The 25,034-nt window shown below is 45.5% G+C and overlaps 1 protein-coding gene across 12 annotated transcripts in view; it reads left to right on the forward strand.

Annotated features, from left to right (window-relative positions):
- The window catches only part of RIMBP2 (RIMS binding protein 2), a 327,445-nt gene that overhangs the window by 107,643 nt on the left and 194,768 nt on the right, over positions 1-25,034 (forward strand). The window lies entirely within an intron of this gene.

Below are 25,034 nucleotides of genomic sequence, written 5' to 3' on the forward strand. Positions count from 1 at the left end.
GAGATGATTTGAGGGGCTAGGAATAATAGCTACTTATTTCTGCCAAAGGTTTGCATGAGGCAAGTGCCTGGATGGGTGCTCATTGCTATGGTTGTTAGTCAAGCATCTTGAGCATGAAGTGGAAGGTGGACTGCTGAACCTTTGGTGCTCCTGCCTGGGCTTGGCGTTGGGAGTTGTCCCTGATAGAAACAAAGGGGTCGGAATTTTAGACTCCAGTAAACATGATGGTGAGGGTAGCAGTGATGATGGAGGTGGCGATGGTGGATATGGTAGAGTTAGAGGGGATGGTGATGACGGTTTTGGTGATGGTGGTGATGATGGTGATGATGGTGGTGGTGGTGGTGATGATGGTGTTGGTGATGATGGTATTGGCAATGGTGATGGCGGTACTGATGAGAGAGGTGGTGGTGGTGATGATGATGGTGGTGGTCATGGTGGTGGTGGTGGTGGTGGTGATATTGATGATGGTGTGGGTGATGGTGATGATGGGGTGGTGGTGATGGTGGTGGTGGGAATGGGCCCAGCTAGTATGTGTTCTTTAAACTTAAATTCACACCCAGTCCTGTGATTTCTATTTTATGTGTTCATTTTCCATGCCAGGAGGTAGAAAAAGTGTATATGAAACTTAGCTGTTTAAGATACAGGATTTACACTAACCGTCCATTTCCCATCACTGTAGAGCCCAATTCCCCTCATCATTTAATTAGTAAAGGCAGGGTCCTTGGAGGTGGGGAAATGCGTGGATAATGTTCCAAACCCTTAATCTTTCATCCTCAGCAGTCTCATAGTATGCATTTCTTCAGTGGATATCAAGTATAAGTATTTATTTGCCTGCCTTCCACAGACAAATTGTGTCATTAAGAACACTATCAAAGAGGATATGTCTCCATTGAGTGATGTGGGTTATTATTTGTGTATAATTTTTTTGAGTTCATTTATTCTACATGGCCTAGAGGACCCAGAACTTGCTCTGTTCTCTTAGACGTAACAAGAGGTTATTTCGGGAGCTGATTACTTGATTTTTTAAAAAAATTTTGGTCGTCCTGGGGTTGAAAGCTACAGAGAGGGGTGATATGCATGTGTGCAACTCTATCCTATATTTGGAATGGGCTGATCTTTTTTTTTTTTGATAGATTGTTGGCTGCTTGGAATCGCAGATGCATCATTAAGCTATTGCATTTAAATTTAGCTCTTGTTCTCACTTTGGAAGGGAATGGAATGTTTCAATTATTTCACCACGAAGGGGAAGTGATTAGAAAATAGATCCTCATGACTTCTCAAAAATAAGAGGTCTAGCCAGTGAGTCTCAGAGGGGGCTGCATATTTGACTCAGAAGAGGAGGCTCTTGAGTGGACCTTCAGTGTGGAGGAAATTAAAATTGCCTTAAGCAGGAGTTCCTGCTCTGGCACAGTGGGTTAAGGATCTGACTGTAGAGGCTCAGGTTGCTTTGGGGGGAGGTGTGGGTTTTGATCCCTGTCCCAGTGCAGTGGGTTAATAAGGACCTTGTGTTGCCACAGCTGTGGCACAGGTCACAGCTGTGGCTTGGATTCAGTCCCTGGCTTAGGAACTTTCATATGCTGCCACTGCTGTGGCCATTAAAAAATAAATAAATAAATAAATAAAAAATAAAATTGCCTGAAACACACCTTGGTGATCACTAAGGTTTAAGCTCCCCAAGGGCAGCGTATATGTAAGCCAGCCAAGATCATTATTCTTAATAGGATTGTGTCCACTCTTTTAAATAGGGGCCAGGGCCCCTCTGTGTAAACAAAACATTAAAATGTCTATTCCTAGACCCAAGTTGAAGAAATGTCACCCACAACACTTTCACAGGGTTGAATATGTGAATATGTGGAAACATCTTTAAAATCATTTTCCTTTGTCAGATTTCAGGGGCAGCAGATGCCCCTTGAAGTCATATCTTAGGTGTATAAAGAATGAAAATCATAAGTGACTAGACATAGTTCCAAGTGCTACATCCTGTATAACTTTCCCATCCTTGATCCCCATCAATAATCACAGCTCTCCGTTGGATGTTTCCTTTCAGGATTTTCGGACCCTCTTCCATGTGTAAAAAATATATACACAAACATATACAGATGCCTATGCATATACAGTAGGATGAGTAGGCATTCCCACTGTGGCACAATGGGATGGATGGTGTTTCTGGAGTGCTGGGACACAGGTTCAATCCCCAGCCCGGCACAGTGGGTTAAAGATCTGGTGTTGTCAAAGCTGCAGTGTAGCTCACAACTGTGGCTCGGATCTGATCCCTGGCCCAGGAATTCCATATGCCATGGGGTGGCCAAAAAAAGGGTGTGTGTGTGTGTGTGTGAGAGAGAGAGAGAAAGAGAGAGAGAGAGAGTTATGTCTAACAGCCTGACTTTGTACATAATAGCTGCTCAGTCAATATTTGCTGAAACTGGAGATGGTTGACCCTGCAAGGAAATGGACCCATTGGTCCATTGGCACTTTGACCGCAACATCTGTTTTTCACTCCCCCTCTTAGATAAGTTGTATTGTTCCTGCCTCCTGGGGTTGGCCCCAAAGAACTAAGTACTCAATTCCATGAGCTCTTGGAACACAGATTGCATCCAACTCTGCATACAGTTGGAGAGAGGGAAATTTTGTCTTCTCTGCCTCTGTGGAGGATTTTGTGACTGTCAGCCTGGGGAAGGCATAGCCAAAATCTATTGACCAACCCAGTATTTCCAGAGTGTTCTACAGGGAACCAAATAGACATCTATGGTCAACAAAGCCTGGATACAGTAATGTAGTTACTAGAAAAAAATTCTTTATTAAAAAATTATAACTAGCACAGTAATACATGGTTTCATAGTAGTAATACAAAGTTTCTCTTTTTTCAAGAAATAAATCTTGGAGTTCCCATTGTGGCTCAATGGGTTTAGAACCTGACAGAAGTGTCTGTGAGGATGCGGGTTTGATCCCTTGCCTCCCTCAGGGCATTAAGGATCAGGCAGTGCCACAACCTGCGGTGTGGGTCTCATATGTGGTCAGATTTGGTGTGGCTATGGCTGTGACATAGGCCTGTGGCTGCAGCTCCTATTTGACCCCTTGCATGGGAACTTCCACATGCTGCAGGTGCAGTCCTCAAAAGAAAAAAAATTTATTTTATTTTTAATGATAAAATACATTTCACCTTTACTAGTTTATTTCCTGGTCAACCAACACATTTTTTTCCTATTTCATTTTTCAAAATGTTATTGAAGTAGAGTTGATTTACAATGTTGTAGTAATTTCTGCTGTACAGCAAAGTGATTCAGTTATGCATGTACACTCATCCATTCTCTTTCAGATTCTCTCCCTATGTAGATCAAGACATTTTCAATTTGTTTCATTATATAAGTTTCAGGGGCACAGCATTATAATTTGGCATCTGTATGCACGACAGATTCCACCATGAGTCTAGTTACGGTCCTTCATCATATGCTTTGACCCTTCACCTTCCCCCCAACCTCATTCCCCTTTGGTAACTCCTAATCTGATCACTGTATGTATGAGTTTATTTTTGTTTTATTTGTTTTGTCTTTAGATTCCATGTATGAGCGAAATCATATGGTATTTGTCTTTCTCCATCTGACTTATTTCACTTAGCATAATGCCCCCAAGGTCTATCCATGTCGTCAAAAATGGCAGGATTTTGTTCCTTTTTTATGGCTGAGTAGTATTCTATGTATATATACATACACTGCTATCTTAATCTATTCATCTGTTGACAGACACTTAGGTTGTTTCCATATCTTGGCTATTGTGAAGAGTGCTGCTATGGGAGTTCCCATCGTGGCTCAGCGGAAACGAATGTGACTAGCATCTATGAGGAGGCAGGTTTGATCCCTGGCCTTGCTCAGTGGGCTAAGGATCTGGCATTGCCATGAGCTATGGTGTAGGTTGCAGATATGGCTCAGATCTGGCATTGCTGTGGCTGTGGTGTAGGCCAGAGGCTACAGCTCTAATTCAGTCCCTAGCCTGGGAACCTCCATATGCCATGGGTGCCGCCCTAAAAAAAAAAAAAAGGAGAGAGTGCTGCTGTGAGCATTTGGGGAGCATGTTGTCTTTTTAGATTACTGTTTTTGTGTTCTTTGGAGAAATACCTAGAAGTGGAATAGCTGGATCACAGGATAGTTCTATTCTTAATTTTTTGAGGAGCCTCCATACTGTTTTCCATAGTGGCTGCACCAGTTTACATTCCCACCAACAATGGTTCCCTTTTCTCTACATTCTCTCCAACATTTGTTATTTCTGGTCTCTTTGATGATAGCCATTTGGACAGGCATGAAACTGGACAGCCACAGGCAAATAATGAAACTAGGAGTTCCCGTTGTGGCTCAGAAGGTCAATGTTGTCTCTGTGAAGATTTGGGTTCAATACCTGGTCTAGCTCAGTGGCTTAAGGATCCGGCATTGCCACAAGCTGAAGCATAGGTTGCAGATGTGGCTTGGACTTGATGTTGCTGTGGCTGTGGCATAGGCCAGCAGCTGCAGCTCTGATTCGACCCCTGGCCTGGTAACTTCCATAAACTGCAGGTGCAGCTGTAGAAAAAAAAAAAAAAAAAAAAAAGAACGAAACTAGACCACTACACATAAACATTACCTCAAAATGGATTAAAGACCTAAATGTAACACCTCAAACTATGAAATGCCTAGAAGAAAACACAGGTGGTGCCCTCACTTTCATCAGTCTTAGTGATGTTTTTGTGCTTCTGACTGCCCAGGCAAGGGCGACAAGATCCCAGATAAACAAATAGGACAACATCAAACCAAGAAACCTCTTTGCAGTCAGGGAGACTATCATAAATCTGAAAAGGCAGCTTGCTGAATGAGAGCATATATTTGTGAACCATTTATCTGATAAGGATTAATATCCAAAATATATGAAGAATTCATGCAGCCTAACAACAACAACAACAAAACCCAGACAACCTGGTTGAAAAATAGGCAGAGGACCTAACATTTTTTTTCCAAAAAAGACCTACAGGTGGCCAACAGGCAAGTGGAGGGATGCTCAGCATCATTAATCATCAAGGAAAGGTAAATTAAAACACAAGGATTTTTTTTAAGGGCCACACCTGTGGCATATGGAAGTTCCTAGGCTAGGGGCTGAGTTAGAGCTGCAGCTGAAGACTATGTATGCCACAGCCACAGCAACACCGGATCCAAGCCACATCTGCAACATACACTGCAGCTTGCGGCAATGCTGGATCCATAACCCATTGAGCGAGGCCAGGAATTGAACCCACATCCTCATGGATACTAGTCAGGTTCTTAACCTGCTGAACTACAACGGAAACTCCCACAAGGAGATGAAATTTCCATTTCCAATATCTTTGTGTCCATAAGACACACAGGCTCATTGAAGGAAAAGGAGAAGTTACTAGATGTACATAGAAATGGCAAAACTGGGGATGTTTGGGGAAATCCAGTTCCTCCAACGTTGGAGAGGCAACCTGTGCTCTAGGCCCAAACTTCAGACTACGGTTAGACTAGGTTCTGGGGTCTTACCTTTGGTTGGGGCCGCAAGACAGACTGTCTGGGCATAATGGTATTTGTGCGGAAATGTCCAGTTAAAACAGGTCTTAATGTTGTTACTCTTCATGACTAAAGCAATTATGTATTTTAAATTCCATTTTATTTATTTATTTTTTCAAAGCAGAAAAGTCAAAATGGAATGGGCTCTGTTGATATTGAACTCTTAATGCTAATTACAGTCAAATGATCATTAGTTCTGTCCTGGGTCTGCCAGGAAGTGCGTGTGATGCTGGCGTGCCAGCTCCACCACGATGGGACCTAGGCAGTAATGGCAAGGGCAGTAAAAAGCAAAAAAGAATGCTGTTGGCAAGGGCTTCAGAAACTGCTGAGAAACCGACTCTCAGCTGTGGCATATGGGTCTTGAGGGCGTGAGTCCATTTCACTCCGGTATCTTGGCAAACCCAGACCTTGGAATGGAGCTTTCATTTGTCCTAAACTAAGACAAAAGAGGCTGCTGGTGTGGCTGTACTCAGAAGAATCTTTGGGGCCCCCATCTGCACTATGCTATTGTTTGTCAGGGCTCTTTAGCTTGCAGATGACAGAAAACCAGTGCAAAGTAGCTTAAGCAAAAATGGGAGTTAAGTGACTCTTGTACATGAAGAGAGCATATTCTGACTTCAGGAACAGCTTGATCCCAAGCTCTGACAGGATTTGGGGTTTCTGAGTCCATTTCCTCTTTTAATCTGTGTCCCTTAACCATGCACTTAGGGTTCTCAGACGTGTTGCTATCTCCCCATTGACTTGACATCTCTACAATTAGGCTCAAAAGGCAACAGAACTTTATACTCTCAGTTCTTGGGCTCCATACTTTTCACTCGTGGAGAGGATCCACCCAAATCTTAACACCCTTCTTTTAGAAGCCATTTCCTGAAGCCATTTCCAGGATCAAGAGTTTTCAGGTTCAGCTGAATTTATTCCCCATGTAAGAGTGACCATGCTTTTCAAGCAACTGGGGTAAGAAAAAAAAAAAAATTCACTCATCCTTTGCTGAAAGACCACCTCTTCTTCTTTACAGAGGTGCACTTTTGAACTTGCAGGCCTCTTTATCCAGCCAGATCTCAGAGCACATTGCTCGCCTACCCATTGCTAACACAATGGGATCCTAGTTTGTAGCTTTCCATATGCTCTCCATGGCTAGATGGGTGGTCCACTCTGGATCACTTAGAGATCTGTTATGAGTTGAATTGTATTTCCCCTAGAATGTTAGAGGTCTGACCCCCCAGTACCTGAAAATGTGACTTTATTTGAAAATGGGATCTTTTTTTCTTCCTTCCTTCTCTCTTCCTCCCTCCATTCCTTCCTCCCTCCCTTCCTTCTTTCTTTGTTTCTCCCTCCCTTCTTTCCTTCCCCTTCCTTCCTTCCCATTCCTTCCTTCTTTCTTTCGTTTCTATTAAAGTCTAGTTGATTTACAATGTGGTGCCAATTTCTGCTGTACAGCAAAGTGACTCAGTTATACATATATATCCCAGGAGATGGGATAGAGTTCCCTGTGCTATACAGTAGGACCTCATTGCTTATCCATTTAAAATACAAAATGTGCATCTACTAACCCTAAACTCCAGTCCCTCCCACTCCTTCGCTTCTCCCCCTTGGCAACCACAAGTCTGTTCTCCATGTCTATGAGTCTGTTTCTGTTATGTAGATGGGTTCATTTGTGCCATGTTTTAGATTTCACATAGAAATGATGTCATATGGTATTTGTCCTCTCTTTCTGACTTACTTCACCAGTATGATATGAAGATGGGGGTCTTTGTGGAGGTAATTGATCAAAAGGAGGTCATTAGGGTGGGTCCTGGTGTCCCTATAAAAGGGAAAGTTTGGACACAAACACGCACACTGGAAAAGGGCATGTGCAGCTGAGGCAGAGATGGGGTGATGTGTCTACGAGTTGAGGAACGCTGCCAGTGGACCACCAGGACCTGGGGAGGGGCAGAGACAGATCCCCTCTCATGCCTCAGAAGGAGCCACCCCTGCTGGGGCATCTTAATCTTGGATTTCAGCCTCCAGAACTGGGGGACTCTGGTTTTAGCCACGAAGTTTGTGGTACCTTTTTTTTTTTTTTTTTTGGCAGCCCTGCAGACGCAAACAGCAGAACCTAACTCTGGTGATCTTAAGAAGAGTCATTTTCTAGAAGAAAAAATGGGAAGGAGAGGCCTGGAGAGCCAGGGAGTGGATATGAATGGAAGGCCCCTCAGGATGCTTCCCCTGGGAGGGACCCCAGGATAGATCTGCTGCAGCCATTGGTTTTGTGTTTGGGTGTCTCTGTTCGAGATTTAAATTCAGACTGACAAATAAATGTCTGAATAATCTTTATTCAGATTTATAAGGACTGCCTGCTTAATCAGGCTGACCTGGGTCTCTTTCTAGCCCTGTCACTGGTTCTCACCAGACCACATTCAAAGCAAAGCCAGATGCTTTGGCCGGAAGAAAGGTGAGCACAACCTCCTAGTGTCCTTTACGCCCTGTTGCTCTTCAGATCCAGATGCCCCTTTGTCTCTCTTTTCTTGCATCAAATCATAGTGTTGGTGGCACATCCCGGGGAAATGCTGCTGTGTCCGGTATGTTGGGGTTCCTAACGCCTCCAGGAGCCTCCCAGGGGGAGGGTTTTGTCTCCTGTGCCTTGTGTTGGCTCCTCAGTTCAAAGGGCCAGGGATCCGGCTGCTGCCACCTCCTCACTTACGCTGCCCCAGTCGCCATGCCCAGCCTTCAGGCATTTTTGACCTGCTGTCCAGCCAGGGCTTGTCCCCATCACCAATTAGTAACCAGGCAACAGAGCCTTTGCCACTGGCAGATGCTATCAACAGAGAGCAGCCAGCTGCCCGGTTCAAATGAAAGGGCTTTCTGAGAGGAGATTGATAAGGGTACATGGCCACAGGTGGAGCTTAATTTTTAACCTGTGGCCCTGGACGAGATCTGGTTCCCATGACGACATGGCTTTGTCAGATGAAGGCCATGGATGAAGTCAGTGACTAGGGAAAGTAGAGGCTGTTCACATTAAAAATCTTCTAGGCAGTTCATCCAGAACTGTGGCTTCTAAAATCCTGACTTGATTGAGTTCCCTATTTGATGGGCGCTGGTAATGCATGTACAAAAGCTCCACTCTGTAAACTGGGGAATTTTAGGTTTCTTTGAACTTGAGGGGTCTGTTCCCCAGGAGGTAAGAAATCCATCATGACCAGGTAGGTAAAAGTCATCATTATTTCAGTCTTGGAAGTAATGAGGGTACAAAATGCTCCATAATGTGCTGTGATGATAGGTTTTGTGAAACACTTATTTTATTCCATAGGACTCCATGCTCCCTGAAACCACATTAATTTGTTTGGGTGCCTGTGGTCTGTGTGACCTACTATAATAGAGACTTCACCAGGGCAGGGGATTTGCCTTATTTATTCGGTTTTCCAAGCACCCAGAATGTTTTCCCTGACACATAGTAAACACATCTATTTGTTGACTAATTGATTGGATGATTGAATGAATCATTAAATGAGTGAATGAATACTAACATATTGGAAAAGCATATTTTTTTTTCCAGTTTTACCAATTTGGTGCCATAAATCGAAGGTAATTTCTGAGTAATTTTAAAAAATAGGAGAAAAAAAAAAAAAAAAGCAGAGTTCTTGTCATGGCACAGCAGACACGAATCTGACTAGGAATAATGAGATTGCGGGTTCGATCTCTGGCCTCACTCAGTGGGGTGAATGTTGCCATGAGCTGTGGTGTAGGTCACAGATGCAGCTTGGATCCTGCGTTGCTGTGGCTGTGGTGTAGGCCAGCAGCTCTGATTAGACCCCTAGCCTGGAAACTTCCGTATGCCTTGGGTGCGGCCCTAAAAAGACAAAAGACAAAAGACAAAAAAAAAAAAAAAACCAAAAAAACCCAAAAAAACCCCCAAAAACAAAAAAACTAAAATTAAAAAAAAAGAAACCTCAAGAGCAAGAAATGTGTTAATTCTGGCTTTTAAGCCCCACTTCTGATGAAAGTCCAGTGTGGAGGTTCAGACTCTTTCTCTCTTCCTTTTCTCCTTCCTTCTTTCTTTCCCTCTCTCCCTTCTTCCTCCCTTTCCCTCGTGGCTCCTATTACAAGCAAGATCACTGTACAATTGAATATGACTAGGATCTCTTTCCCATCCTTTTCATGTGCAATGGTACATTTGCTTTCTGTTGCTGGAATTTTGACTTCAAGGTTATTTACATTACAAAGCTAGGGAAAAAAAAATATTTCCATCTCAATGCTTTTGAAGAAGGCATTTTGCCTGACTCTTTTTTTTAAATTCCATCAGCCGACAGGATGATTGTTCCAATGTGGCTACGCAGCAAGAAAAAGTTCAAGGCCCCCCAGGAGTAGGTAGAAAGAAGGCCACACAGCCCATTTCAATGACAAAGCAGGAATCTTTCCCCACCTGCTGAGCAGTCCTCTGCTGGGAAAGTTGAAGGAGGAAGAAAAAACTAAAGGAAGAGGACCTGATCTTTCTGTCTTTACCAAGAGGAGAGGGAAGAATCTCTGGTCACTTTGCCCAGGAACCTGTCCTCCTTTGGGGAGACCATCCTACCCTCATGAGATCATAATTTGGGAGATTCCATACCAGTTTCAGTTACAGTGTGTTTTGTTAAAAATAACAGAACACTAGGAGTTCCCGTTGTGGCTCAGCGGAAACGAACCTGACTAGTATCCCATGGGGATGCAGGTTTGATCCCTGGCCTTGACCACTGGATGAATAAGGATCCGGCATTGCCATGAGCTCCGTGCTTCTGCTCTGTGTGCTATGGAAGATTTAGGAATGAATAAGACATGAACTAGCTGCTCAATGAATCTGATGTTGTGAGATGATAATGTGGGTTCATGAAAGTGGTAACTAGCCATGCCAGCCAGCACAGGAAAAAAGTGAAAAGCGAACCTTATGGGGCATTAGACCAGGGGGTTGGAACCCTATGGCTTTGGAAGACAGATAACTGTTTATTTGTTTCATAAATATTTATCTGTGAGAATCACCACCTTCCTGATTTTTGCCCATCTGCTTGGTAACATTACTATCACTATAATACTATTATATTCCTTTAAATCAATGTATGTATAACTAAATTTTTAAAAACCCTTTAGGAGTTCCCATTGTGGCTCAGCAGATTAAAAACCTGAGTAGTATCCATGAGGATGTGGGTTCGATCCCTGGCCTTGCTCAGTGGGTTAAGGATCCAGCGTTGCTCTGAGCTGTGGGGTAGGTCACAGATGCAGCTGGGATACTGAGTTACTGTGGCTGTGATGTAGGCCTGCAGTTACAGCTCTGATTTGACCCCTAGCTTGGGAACTTCCATATGCTACAGGTGCATCCCTAAAAAGAAAAAAAAAGGAGGTCTGTCGTGGCTTAGCAGAAATGAATCTGACTAGTATCCATGAGGACACATGTTCGAGCTCTGGCCTTGCTCGGTGGGTTAAGGATCTGGCACTGCCGTGAGCTGTGGTGCAGGTTGCAGATGTGGCTTAGATCTGGCATTGCTGTGGCTGTGATGTAGGCCAGCAGTTACAGCTTCGATTCCACCCCTAGCCTGGGAACCTCCATTTGCTGTGGGTGCGGTCCTAAAAAAGATAAAAAACAAAACAAAACAAAAAAACCCCACAAACTTTATAATCACTTAATCTAAAGTGGAAAATTTGCTAGAAACAGAAGGTAAAAATAGTCAAATACGGAGTTCCCGTCGTGGCGCAGTGGTTAACGAATCCGACTAGGAACCATGAGGTTGCGGGTTCGGTCCCTGCCCTTGCTCAGTGGGTTAACGATCCGGCGTTGCCGTGAGCTGTGGTGTAGGTTGCAGACGCGGCTCGGATCCGCGTTGCTGTGGCTCTGGCGTAGGCCAATGGCTACAGCTCCGATTCGACCCCTAGCCTGGGAACCTCCATATGCCGCGGGAGCGGCCCAAGAAATAGCAACAACAACAACAACAAAGGACAAAAAGACAAAAAAAAAAAAAAAAAAAAGTCAAATACAAGGAATAAATATGAGGAAAACAACAGCTAGATTCTGGGGACTTCCTGAGGGTTAAAACCTGATGTCAGCTCACACTTCCTCCAAAAAGGAGTGTCCAAAGTATTTTAGAGTATAAAATCTGGCAACAAACGTAGCCTTTCTTGTTGGAAAAGAAATGCTGAGAGAATATTAAATTGCTGATGATTCCATGATTTATACACTCTATGAGTAGTGAAATACCTGCCTGATCTATATCTGAAGACCCCCTGGGTACCATGAAGGACCATCCTGTATGAGATCTGGTGGATTGGAAAGCAGATGAAAAATCAAAGATCAAAGATCAAGGTTACTCTTTTCAGTAAAATCCATGGGAAATTCTTTCTGTCCTCTCCTGACAATCATATCGATGGGGATGTGTCCTGAGTCACAAATTGGGAGAGGGGGGTGCTCCTGGTTTCAAAGAGGCAGCAACTTCATCATGTTCCAAAGCCAGGCTGATGACACCTCAGTGGAGATGGAGGGTAAGCCTCCTGCCACCTCCCTTTCCGGGGAGGTGGGCTGGCTCTTGTATCTGCTGGAGGCTCAGTAAAGGAAGCAGCGGGACTCCTGGCCCTTTTAGCACTGAGCTTGAGTATCTATGCTCTGACAGTCACAGCCAAGTGCCTTCTGTCCTCGGAGGCCTGCGGATGGACCCAAGTTCTGCATTAACAGGAAGTACATGAATTAAATGACTTTGACAGACCAGGAATAGTTTAGTTGTCTGGGCAACTTGAAGATGGTATCCAATGGTTAGAAACATTTGCATGAATCAACGGATGTGCAGATTTCTGCTTTTTTTTTTTTTTTTTTTAAGAGCGCTAAGATATTCAGGAAGTGTAACTCTCATAAGAAGCTCCATGGAGCCCAGAGCAATTTTGCAAATGAGTGTTAATGATGTCGTCCAAGGCCAGAACTAGCAGTGTGTTTGTCCATAACTGTATCAGTGACAGGGTTTAATATACTGTCTAAATAATCATTTGTGCCTCCTACGTCATCATATGCTTCCCCTTAATTACATTCACTCCTAGTTTAATTAGGTCAACCCAAAAAGTCCTTCTTAGAGAAAATGGGGTTAAAGTGTTATACATGGTAATTACCCTTTTAAGGAAATGGATGGAAGCTGGTTATATTATAGGGTGTTTCATCTCACTCCATGGTCCCATTCCTGGTCTAAGGAGTAACACGGAGGTCAATTATTGGAGGGACATTAACAGGGCCTTCCTTTATCTCTGCAGAGGTGGCAAATGTGGAAGTAAAGAGCATGTAACTGGAGGGGGAGAAGGAGTCTTCTGGGTTTGCATTTCGTGCAGACAGGAGAGGAGGTATTCCCGCTTGTGTTCTCTAGGATGGAGGAACAAGCCTTCCTCCAGGGGAGTGATGTCATACACATGGCATAGTGGAGGTTTGTTGATTGTCTCTCCACCTCCATCTCCCTTCCCATCACTCCCTCTAGTTTCTAGATTCACAAGGCTCAGAGGAAGCTGACTGTACCCTCCACTCTAGGGGTAGAGCATGTGACCTAGGCCAGCTGTTGATACCTTCTGTCTCTTGGGCCACCTTCAGATCCATATCTTGGCCTCAGCTCGTCCAATCAGAGTGTCTGGGGGATGTGGTTGCCATGTTGTCTTAAAGATATTCTCCCTTTCCTGCCAGCTGTGGATAAGAAAGCTTAAAATACCTGGACCTATTAGCACCTAGCTTGGAATCAGAGTCAGGTATTGAAGCCAACCCCAAGAAAGGCAGCCTAGACCCTAGAAAGAAATTGAGCAATATCATCTGAGTTACTAGGTCCAGCCCTGCCTGAAGCCCTTGCCCTGGCTCTTTGGAACCTAAATTATCCTAATCAAAACATACGACCCTCCTCCATCTCTTGCTCACAGCACACACTGCTGATTCTCCATGATGTTCTTTCCTACTGAGCCTGGTTACAGCCTCTAAAATCTTCTCAGTGCCATTAAATACAGGCATTAAAGGAAGCTGATGTGAGATGAAATCTATTTGTTATTTCTGCCTAGAGATGCAACTGGTATATGCTTAGTGACACTGTGACCAGAGCTTTTATGGAGCTCCCTGCTCATGCCCTAAGTCAGTGTTTGCTACAGGAAAAGAAATGTAGGCTAGGGAAAAGAGACATGCCATTTAGATGGAGACAGACCTGAGTTTGTTTATTTTTATTTATTTATTTATTTATTATTTTTAATTTAAAAAATAAAGTATAGTTGATTTACAATATTCTGTCAATTTCTGCTATGTAGCTAAGTAACCCAGTTATACATATGTATACATTTCTTTTCCCATATTATTTTCCATCATGTTCTATCCCAAGAGATTGTATATAGTTCCCTGTGCTGCGCAGTAGGACACTCATTGCTTATCCATTCTAAATGTAATAGTTTGCATCTACTCACCCCAAACTCCCTGTCCATCCCACTCCCTCCCCCACCCTCTTGGCAACCACAAGTCTGTTCTCTATGTCAGTGAGTCTGTTTCTGTTTAGTAGATAGGTTCATTTGTGTACTATTTTAGATTCCATGTATAAATGATGTCATATGGTATTTGTCTTTCTATGACTTCACTTAGTATGAGAATCTCTAGTTGCATCCATGTTGCTGCAAATGACATTATTTCATTTTTTATGGCTGAGTAGTATTCCACTGAATAGATGTACTACACCTTCTTAATCATTCACCCAGACAGACCTGAGTTTAAATCCTGGTTCCATCACCTACCAGCTATCAGATGTGAGCATATCCTTTGATTTTCCTAAACATTCTCATCACTGTGTGTTTAACTGGAATGGGAGCTTTTGCATTAATCTCAGAGGAGCTGTTTGTGAGGATTAAACAGAACAAAAACTGGTAAGGTCTCAGTGGTAGGCCTGGCTCACAGGAAGGGCTCAGAACCACTGGCTGTGAGATAAGAGGTTGGAGGTTCCAGAAAAATGGGAGATGGCAGCATCTCAGTGGTGGGACAAAGTGGATTTGTGAGAATGAGTGGGGTCCCAACACCCCAGCTTCAGGCTGGTGAAAAATACCAGGTATGGGGACCAGTGGTCCATTCAAGGGGAGAGTACTGCTGGAGTGAGCTTTGGCCAAGCTCTCTGTGGCTTTTGTGCTGGAAAAGCAAGCTGTCCTTTCTTTGTTTCTCCTCCTTTTTGTCCTGTTTCCTGCCCCATCAAGCTCCTTGCTTGCTGCTTCACAGAGATGCAAGAGGAAAGGGCCCAGGTCCTGGGACATTCACAGCTTCCCGCAGCCACAGGCTCTGCCCTGTATGATATGGGGCAGGGAGTTCCTTAACCTCTGTCTAGTTTGCTCCTGCCTGGAATCATGCCAGGTGCATAGTAGGAGCTTAGTAGTCAGGTATTAATTGGTCCAGGTTTTTTTTTTTCTTCTGTTCCTCAGTCTCCTTGGATATCGAGTGGGTTTAACAACACCCGTCCTGCAGACAGGTTTGAGGACCAGAGGGGTCACTCAGTAAATGCTGTTGTGGTTGTCACTCAGATTCTGCAGGAGTCTGAGCCCTGAGCCCTCCCGAAGATGGCGAGAGCCAGAGGAGGCAGTGAAGGGAGGGAGACAAAGCGGGAGAGGGAGAGAGAAAAAAAAAGAAGAAGGAGGGGGAACAGAAGAAGGAAGAGAGAGAGAAAGAGGGAGAGAGGTGGGAGAGAACAGATGAGGGTGTGGAGAGGTGAGGGTGGGAGAGGAGGAGGAGGGAGAGAGAGGGAGAGGGAACGGGCAAAGGAAGAGAAGGGGGCAGCCAGAGACAGAGAGAAAAGTGTGTGTGTGTGGTCCTCTTCAGATGTCGTGGTGTGGAACACAATACCTTGGACAGCTCCCCTCCTGTCCTGGGAGGCATGTGCAGGCAGAATGTCACAGTCTGTAACAGCAGACATCCTTTGCTCTTGGACCCAGAGCACTGGTCTCTAGGTTCCTTTAAAAATTCAATTATGTTGGAGCTCCTGTGGCACAACTGGATCTGCAGGGTCTTGGGAGCACTGGGCTGCGGCTTGGTTCACAGCTGCAGCTCAGATCTGATCCTTAGCCAGGGAGCACCATATGCCTTGGGGCGCCCATCCCCCCCCCAAATTCAAAATGTTTGTGGAGTGGGCTCTTAAAGTCATGATGGCAGAGATCTGAATCCTTTGCTTGTCACCACAGGGCAGTGTCTGTCACTGTTCATGAAAAATCGTGCTTCTTATATTTATTGTTTTTTTGTTTGTTTGTTTGTTTGTTTGTTTTTCCTTAGCTCTCCCCTCCAGATTTCTTACATCACACTCCCCATGCCCAGGTAACCAACATGGCTCCTTCCACACCTTTCTCCCCACTGTATAATCAAGTGTAAACACCTGTATGCCCATATTTAGACCTTTTTGGGTTTTGTTGGTTTATTAAAAATAGAGATGGACCCTATGTGTGTATCTGTGTCTATAACTTGTTTTACTCAAAAGTGTGTCAAAGGAGGTCTCCTGTGGTGTAATGGGTTAAGGATCCAGTGTAGTCACTGCAGTGGTGTGGGTTGCTGTTATGGTGTGTGTTTAATTCCTGGCCTGGGAACTTTCATATGCCCTGGGTGCAGCCAAAAAAAAAAAAAAAAAAAAGTGTGTCATGAACGTTTTTCATGCCAATATATACATTTCTAGTTCATTGTTTTGAATTTGCTTTATGGTAATCCATGATATGGATACACCACAATTGGGAAGTTCTTTCCCCAGCTTTATGGAGATATCATTGAAATGTGACATTGCATATATACATCACAATTTTATTCAACTGTTATATTAAAAGACATTCTATTTTTTGCCTCTACAGTGCTATAATAAAAATCCTATAGATGTATTCTTAGGATTTTTATTTTAAGGAATCCATTTCTAGGAATTTATGGGTCAGAATATGTTTATATTCTTTTAAATTATGCCTCTGACAGATGTTTTTCCAAGAAAGACTCTAGGAATTGACCCTCCTACCATTTATACATAGTTTCCTATTCCTTATATGCTCACCAGCACTGGGTATTATCACTCTTTAATTTTTTTTTATTTTTTTTAAAATTTTTTTGCAAATCTACTGTATGAGAATCATTCTGCTGTTAGACTGTAGATTGTTTCATCAGTTTGTTTACATTGGTCATTTAGTTTTTAGCTCCCCATTTTTATTGATCATTGAGTTTTCCTCTTTTGGGGCTTCTTAACAGTCCTTGACCTTCAAAAATGAGTGGTTCCAAGTTGGAGGGAAGGCTGTCATGACAGCCTGAGGGGCAGGAAGGAAATATGCTGATGTTGGCTGGAGCCACGTGGCCCTGGAGCTGGGCTGGGACAGCAGGAGAGATGGGTGGGCAGTGGGGTTGGTGAGTACCTAGAGTCCTGCGTTCTCACCCCAACTCTTCTCCCCATCCTTCTAAGGGTGACTCACTTACCTCTTTATTTAAGGGGAAGGCACATGTATTTGTTTTTCTCTCTTCAAATTAGAGGATGTACATGGAGCCACACTGCCAACTGACAAGGCTGTCATAAGTTCAGATGCAAACTGGTGCAGCTGTTAGGTCCAGCTCCAAATCACAGCAGAGCCTTTCAGTACTGTCTGGGAAGTTCCCACTGTGGCTCAGCGGTAATGAACCTGACTAGTAACCGTGAGGATGCAGCTTCGATCCCTGGCCTTACTCAGTGGGTTAAGATCTGGCATTGCCCTGAGCTGTGGTGTAGGTTGCAGATTTGGCTTGTATCCCATGTTGCTGTGGCTGTGGTGTAGGCTGGCAGCTGCAGCTCTAATTCAGCCCCTAGCTTGGGAACTTCCAGACACCTCAGGTTCGGCCCTAAAAAGAAAACAAACAAATAATCAAAGAAATAAAAATACTGGAGGAGATGGGGCAAGTGTGGAGGCAGGCACCCTGGGGCTCCAAGCACAAGCCTCCCTGTGCCCTGCTGCATTCACGGTCATGGCTGCTGCACCCTCAGGTGGCTGGTCCACATCCCAGGCAGGAAGAAGCAGAAGCAAAGGCGGAGGGCTCTCTCTGGGGGACCCCGTCTCTGTATCTAGACAGGATGGCTCTGTGCCCAGTGCCCTCTGGTTGCATCTGGACCCACCTTCTCCTCCTTCCTATTCTGCCCTATTCCCCGGAGTCCCCAGCGTGTAGTTCTCTTAACCTTTGGGTTTGGCCAATGGAGGTTGGATAGGCTGGGATATTTCGGCTGCCCCCTGGCCCCTGAGCCTGGGTGGCAACAGCGAATGCTGTCTCTTGTCCCCAGGGCTGAATCCTTCTTCCTGGCCCTGAGCCCACCTGCACTGCTGCCTCTGTCCCCCTATAAGTTCTCCCAGTGACTCCCGAAGCAGCGTGTCTGTCTTGTCCTGGATCTTGACAATGCAACTTTCCTACAGATAGAAATATTTCCTTGTTGATCAGAAATGCCAGAGTCATGGAGTTCCCATTGTGGATCAGTGGGTTCAGAACCCTACATAGTGTCCATGAGGATGCAGGTTCCATCCCTGGCCTCACTCAGTGGGTTAAGGATCTGGTGTTGCCACAAGCTGCTGGTGTAGATCACAGATGCTGCTCGGATCTGGCATGGCTGTGGCTGTGGCTGTGGCTGCAGCTCTGATTTGACTCCTAGCCTGGGAACTTCCATGTGGCAAAGGTGTAGCCATAAAAAAACAAAACAAAACAAATGGAAATGTCAGAGTCATCTTTGTCCACAAGGGGAACTAGAAAATGTATATAGTAAAGAAAGGTGAGGGAGCAGTGGGCATGGATGGCCTTCAGTCAGCTCACTCACACATCTAAATGGGTTGGAGCAGGTGGACCAGAGCTTAGTTAAGGCTCTTGTGATAATCCGGGGCTAAGTGGTTAGTTCTGCACTTGTGAGTGGGGAAGAAGTGGAGGTGGCAGAATCCAAACTTCAACTCTGAGTTTTGTGACTGGAGGCAGTCGGATGGCCTGAAGGGCTCAAAAGGAGCCTGGGCTGAAGCTGGCCCTGCTGATCCCTGGGGAAGCCCGTCTTTAAGAGCCCCACCACTCTTTGACAGAATTCCTTAGGTTTCTCTTGTCCCTGCATTAACACTGCTTCCTCTTTCCATTGTGATCTTAATTGTCCTGTTACCATGGTGCTTTAAAAATTGCTTTAAAAACAGGAGTTCTGCTCATGGCTCAGTGGTTAATGAACCTGCCTAGTATCCACGAGGACGAGGGTTCAATCCCTGGCCCCGTTCAGTAGGTTAAAGATCTGGTATTGCTGTGAGTTGTGGTATAGGTTGCAGTCATGGCTTGGATCCCCCGTTGCTGTGGCTGTGGTGTAGGCCAGCAGCTACTGCTCTGATTAGACTCAACCTGGGAACCTCCACATGTTGCCTGTGCAACCCTAAAAAAAAAAAAAAGACAAAAAATTATTTTAAAAACACCATATTTTCATAAAATACCCAGCAGTAGCTGCTGTTCTTCCTGCTACTTCTAAGCTGCAGTTGGGTTTGGGGGTAGAATGAATGAATCTAGGAGAGATACACAGAGATAGAGATAAACACCTGTGAGCATGCATATCATCTACATGGCTGCAGTGGGACTGGGGTCTCAGAAGTCTCATGATGTTGAGGGTCAGAAGTCTTGCAATGCTGGAGGGAAAAGTAACCTTGGGAGAGGGCTGGCTATAATCATGGAGTGTGGGGGGGTACTGAGGCAAGTAGGAAAGCAAGTATTTTCCTCAGGAGCACCTGATAGCTAGCTCTTGTAGAAAAACAAGATGACAGTCAGAGGTTAAAAAAAAAGTGGATTTTTAGTAACAATAGCATGGACGAGAGACCAGGACAGTGTCCCTACCGGCCCAGAGCTGATACTGGGTTGGCTGAGCTGATGATGCTGTCTGGCTATCAGCGGTCTCTAATCCCCCTCACGCCACCCGGCATGTGGGCTTGGTCTGCAGGTGAAGCAGAGGCTCAAATGCACTCTCATCTGGGAACCACGGTGTGAGCAGGAGGAGGAATCCCTCCATATGTCTGAGGCTGCCATCATTGTGAAGTCTGCTGGCCAGGCTGGCTGGTGTTGGGCATCTGGGATCTTGGATTTCCAGAGGGTTCCCACTGTTCCCCAACTGACAAGCGTGGCTCCCTGTGTCCAGACCATTTGCACAGACTGTTTCATGGGTGTTGACACCAGCTTTCCCCCCCAGTCTAGGATTCTGGCCCATCCCAGGCAGAGGTTACCAGTTCCCAGTGAACCCAGGGCGCTAAGTCTCCGTTGTGCTGTCACAGTTCAGCGCTGTCGGAATTAAACTTGTCCTGTGTGAGTCCCCAGAGAGGACTCAACACCTGGTTCCCCAGGCCCCGCCCTTTTCCCCTTTGCTGTTTCGGCTTCATGTCCTTTGGGCTAATAAATCATAGTCCCAAACACCACTGTGTGCTGAGGATTCCCGCTAGCGAGAGTCTGCCTCGGGGGATGGTCTCGGGGAGCCTGACCTAGGGCTGCTTTCCTCTGCTGAGCGTGGGTCATGCCCTTTGGATCAGGGATTTGGGCATTGCAGAGCAGCTCATGCACCGTGACCTGCCCACTTTGACCAAAAGTTTTGCCCAAACCAAGGGAATGTAAAAGAATGAAGGAAAAGGTAGCTGTCGATGAGAAAGACAAAATAATTTTTAAAAAGTCATTTAAGGAGTTCCGCTCCAGGCTCAGTGAGTTAGGAATCTGACTGCAGTGGTGGGTTGCGGTGGAAGAGGCGGAGGTTCAACCCCTAGCCTTCGCAGTGGCTTAAAAAGGATCCAGACTGTTGCCACAGCTGTAGCATAGGTCGCAGGTGCCGCTGGGATTCGATTCCTGGCCTGAGAATTTCATATGCCTCCGGTGAGGCCATTAAAAAAAAAAAAAAAAAAAGTCAGTTACATAGGGTTGAAAAAAGCCTTTCCCTGGCTGATTGGAACATGTGTTGGGCCACATGAAGGCCTCGTGGGGCCAGTTTTTGGTCAGTGAAAGGTGAGGCCAACAGGTGATTCTGCCTCCCATTCTGGACACACCCACAGGCTGTCCCCGAAAAATGCTTTGTCTGCAGGCCTCTTTTCCAGCCCAGATATGTGACAGTGCCCCAGGCCAGCTGTCATGTCCCAGCACTGCCCTCTCAAGCTGTCTCTGGAAGCCCCTTCCTCTCTGCCCCATGAGTGACTAGATGACTGCAGGTCCCACAGCAGGTGGCTTCTCACAGGATGCACTGGACCTCTTCCAGTACAAAACAGCATCTGATCCCGGGTTTTCCCTGACTTTCTACTCCAAGAGTCTGCCTTCCTTTGGGAGTTGTCTCTCAGAATTCCCTGCAGGACAGAGAACATTTACAATCAGAGCATTTGAGCATTGCTCCTCCCAGGCAGCAGGGGAAGGGGGGGCATGTGTCCTGTGTCCTGCTGGCCAGGTGTAAAGTCTACAGTTAAGAACATTTCAAGCAAGAATACATGACCTTCTGTCATGTCTGTGGGGGCTAGAACAGAGCTGTTTGAGGAGAATGATCAGATGGCAGCTACAGACGAAGGGCCTTCTAAATCAAGACTCTATAAACCTTCTGAACTTCCCATAGCCCTTGCCACTGCAGTAAATCCATTTTGTAGCTAGTGGCTTTGCTACCAGCATGGTTAATACCTGCAATTTATTCCTGCAGCGAAGTTCTGTATCCCACAGGCAGCATCTTCCAGCTGAGGACTAGAAGGACCATTGATGAAAAATAAAGCAGCCCAAATGCTCTGTCTTCTGGTGGAGTGAAAGGTGAATGGGACAGGAAAACAGCCCTGTGATTTATTGTCTTTCATGGGCTGCAGCCATGCTTGAGGGGGGGATGTCACCATGAACCCAAAGGGAGGTGGCGGCTGTGTAAGAGCCAAGCAGTGACATCGGAATCCTTGGATAAGTTGACACAGACACTCATTGGATGAAGGAAGAGGTAGAGTCCAGGGAGCCCTGGTGTTTCTGGATCCTTTGGTGCTGAGCAGTGATCAGCTCATGGGGCTGTGGCTGTGTGGCTTGAGGCCCATCACCTTGTAGGACTTTAATTTTCTGGCCTGTGTGATATTTGGGTAGATGACTCCCAGGGCCTTCTGCTTGAACCTTTTGAGTTGATCACAAGGGAGCCTTTTTTTTAAAAAAAATTTGTTAAAGTATAATTAATTGATTTACAACATTGTACCAATTTCTACTGTACAGCAAAGTGACCCAGTCATATATATATATATGCACACACATATATATACACATTCCCTTTCTTATATTATCTTCCATCATGGTCTATCCCAAGAGACTGGACATAGTTCCCTGTGCTGTAGAGTAGGACCTCCTTGCTTATCCATTCTAAATGGAATTGTTTGCATCTACTCACCCCAAACTCCCTGTCCATTCCACCCACACCCCCACCTTGGCAACCACAAGTCTATTCTCTATGTACGTGAGTCTGTTTACAATGAAGCTTTTAGAACAAAATGAGCAAACTCTGATAGTCATTGGTCAGCTAGGATTTCTAACAGAGGCACGTTTCTGAAGCATCATAGTGCTGGTGGGTGGTTGACAGTGAATTTAGAGGAGGAAAGATTTTTTTCATGAGTCACAAAATGTTTATATGAATCTATTATAGATTGCTAGGAAATGTTACTTTGTTTTTGCTTATCAAAAACATAGGTGTTTACTGATTTAAAAATCTAAGCATATTCAAGCATGGAGAGGTTTTTCAAAATTTTTCAACTTTGGGTGAACAGACGATGGTCCTGCTAAGTACAGCTATCAACCTTGGAGATAAAACCAGAGGGAAACTCAGCAGAGCTCTGAAAGGTGGGAGGAGGAAGGAGAGCTTCTTGGGGACCCCAGGACTGGAGGAACAAGATAGCAACAGGGTGAGAATTCCCTGGTGGCTCAACAGGTTAAGGATCCAGAACTGATACTGCTGTGGCTTGGGTCACTGCTGTGGCTCGGGTTTGCTCCCTGGCCCAGGAACTTCCCCATGCCATGGGTGCAGCCAAAAAGAAAAAGAGATAACTGCAGGGCATTTTATGTTCCTCACACAATGGAAGACAGGGACTCAGATGCTAATCCAGCCACAGACATCAGATGAGGCCAGCTCACTCCTCCCGTGGGGGGTCCTTCAACCAGAACTAGGTAAGCCCTATACCCAAGCTGGGGCACTGACCTGCAGTCCAGCAGCCATGACCAGCCAGAGGGCCAGCTCTTCATCCCTGCAGGGCCTGACTCCCCTCCCCTCCCAGAGACACTCCCCCTACCCCCAGCTGGGGTCTTACCCAACAAGCATCTAGGCTTGGGACAGCCCTCCCCCACTCCAGAGGGACCCAGCCACACCCAGTGGCCTGGCCTGGAAAGTCACTTTGACCTGCAGGGTGGAGACATCCCTGAAGTGCCCAGAGACACCAGTAGCCAGGAGGCTGATTGCAAACAGCTGGGTGGTTTATGTATGCATGATTCCAAGTGGGGCTGGTTCACATAGGACCATGGACGTGGTACCCCATGGCTGGGTCCCTGCCTCCCTGCCCAGCATCCCACCTCTTCTCCTACAGGGCCTTGGTTCCCACTGTATCTCATCTCTTCCCATGTTTTGTGGAGCTTTATTCAGTTGTTTGCCTGGGTACCACACCCACACACTGGAGAAACCACAGTTTTCTAGAGGCTCTTCTTGCCAGGTTTTTCCTTTTCCCACCCTGGTACCCAGGCAGAGGGAGGTTGGACATGTAAGACTGACCAATCGCGTGATCTCTTCTGGAACTCTGACTCTTTCTTGAGTGAAGTAAGGGAAAAAGCCAACAGTTGGAAAATGTTTATTTCAATGGCATGTTCCTGGGCTGGGGGATAGGAACTTTCTAGCAGTTCCTTCCCCAGGACTTCCTGGGCAGCTCTTTACTTCCTGAGCCTATTCTTCAACCTTTCTCTTTTTTCATTAATGCAATGTGTTTTTTGTTTTTTGTTTTTTGTTTTTTTCTTCATTTTTGGCCACCCTGTGGCATATGGAGTTCCTGGGCCAGGGATCAGATATGAGCCACAGTTGCAACCTATGCCACAGCTTTAGCAACGCCAGATCCTTAGCCCATTGTTCCTGGCTAGGGATCAACCTTCATCCCAGTGCTCCAGAGACACCAACAATCCTATTGCGCCACAGTGGGAACTTTAAACTGTTAAAACAATTTAAATTTAAATTTAATTTTAATTTTTATGGCCACACCTACATTATGTGGAAGTTGCCAGACTCGGGGTGGAATATGAACTGCAGCTGCCAGCCTATGCCACAGCCACAGCAATGCGGGATCCAAGCTGCAATTGTAACCTCAGCTTGTGACAATGCCGGATCCTTAACCCAGTGAGTGAGGTCAAGGATCAAACCCACATCCTCACGGACACTATGCTGGGTTCTTAACCCACTGAGTCACAACAGGAACTCCTGTTAATGCAATTTGTAAAGGTTACAATTCACAGACAGTGATTCCCAAACATTGGCTATATTCCCCACATTGTACAGTCCATTCCTGTAGCCTGTCTTCCAAACTTTCTTTCATGTCCTGTGTGTTCCCCCTTCGTCCCCATATATTCCCTTCCTGATTAGGTTGGCCAGAGTCTGGTTTCTTTTCTGTTGCTGGCACACAGTAAACTGCTGAGATGACAATGTTTCAGTTTGGTCCGAGTTGAGGGTAGAGGTCAGGAAGGAGGTGACTGCAGTCTCAGCTGGGTGACCCGTTTCTCAGTGGGCTCCCCTGCCTCTGTGCCCCGGGCTTCTGACCATCACATGCTTGTCACATGGGAGCTGCAGTTGCCTATGAAGATGACTTATGAAGCTGATGTTTTCACACCTCTCTCAAAGAAACGCACAGGGGATGTGAAGCATTGTGAATAAGCAGCGCGTTCATGTCAAGTGTGTGGAAACGTGGTCCTGGTATGGCAGTGCTGCAGAAATCCCTTGAAGGAGGTCTCCAGATGCCTGGAAAGTGACAGTTAGCTGGGGCTGTGGGTGGCAGGTTGGAGGAATTCTATCAAGTGGGCGGTACAGTCTCTCAGATATGACTCCGATCACCTGTTAAACTGTGAAACCTCATGCTGTCATCTGGAAAGCTTTTTCTCCCTCTAGAAGGAACATGGTCAGCCCCTTCAGTTGAATTTTTCAGGTATTCAGGTTCATGGTCGGAGGCCCTGCATGTGGCTTTCAAACACATCAACACAGAATAATTAGATTTGGGAGTCCGCTGGTGGCCTCGTTTTTAAGGATCAGGTGTTGTCATTGTCACTGTGGCTGAGGTCACTGCTGCAACAAGGGTTCGATCCCTGGCCTGGGAACTTTTGCAGCCTCGGCCAAAAAAAAAAAAATGATAATAATAATAATAAAATAAATTAGCCTTGGATGAGGAGCCTCATCTCAGACACGTAGGCTGGTGAGTTGGGACAAGCTGTGTTTGCATGAAGGACTTTGAGTCATTTGTCACGGTTAGTTGGACGATTTCTTGTAGCCCTTAAACATTTTACTTTATTTTGGACATTGATGAAGCAAAAGTCAC

This window comes from Sus scrofa, chromosome 14 (assembly GCF_000003025.6).
Source record: "Sus scrofa isolate TJ Tabasco breed Duroc chromosome 14, Sscrofa11.1, whole genome shotgun sequence".
In the NCBI taxonomy this organism is placed as follows: Eukaryota; Metazoa; Chordata; class Mammalia; order Artiodactyla; family Suidae; genus Sus; species Sus scrofa.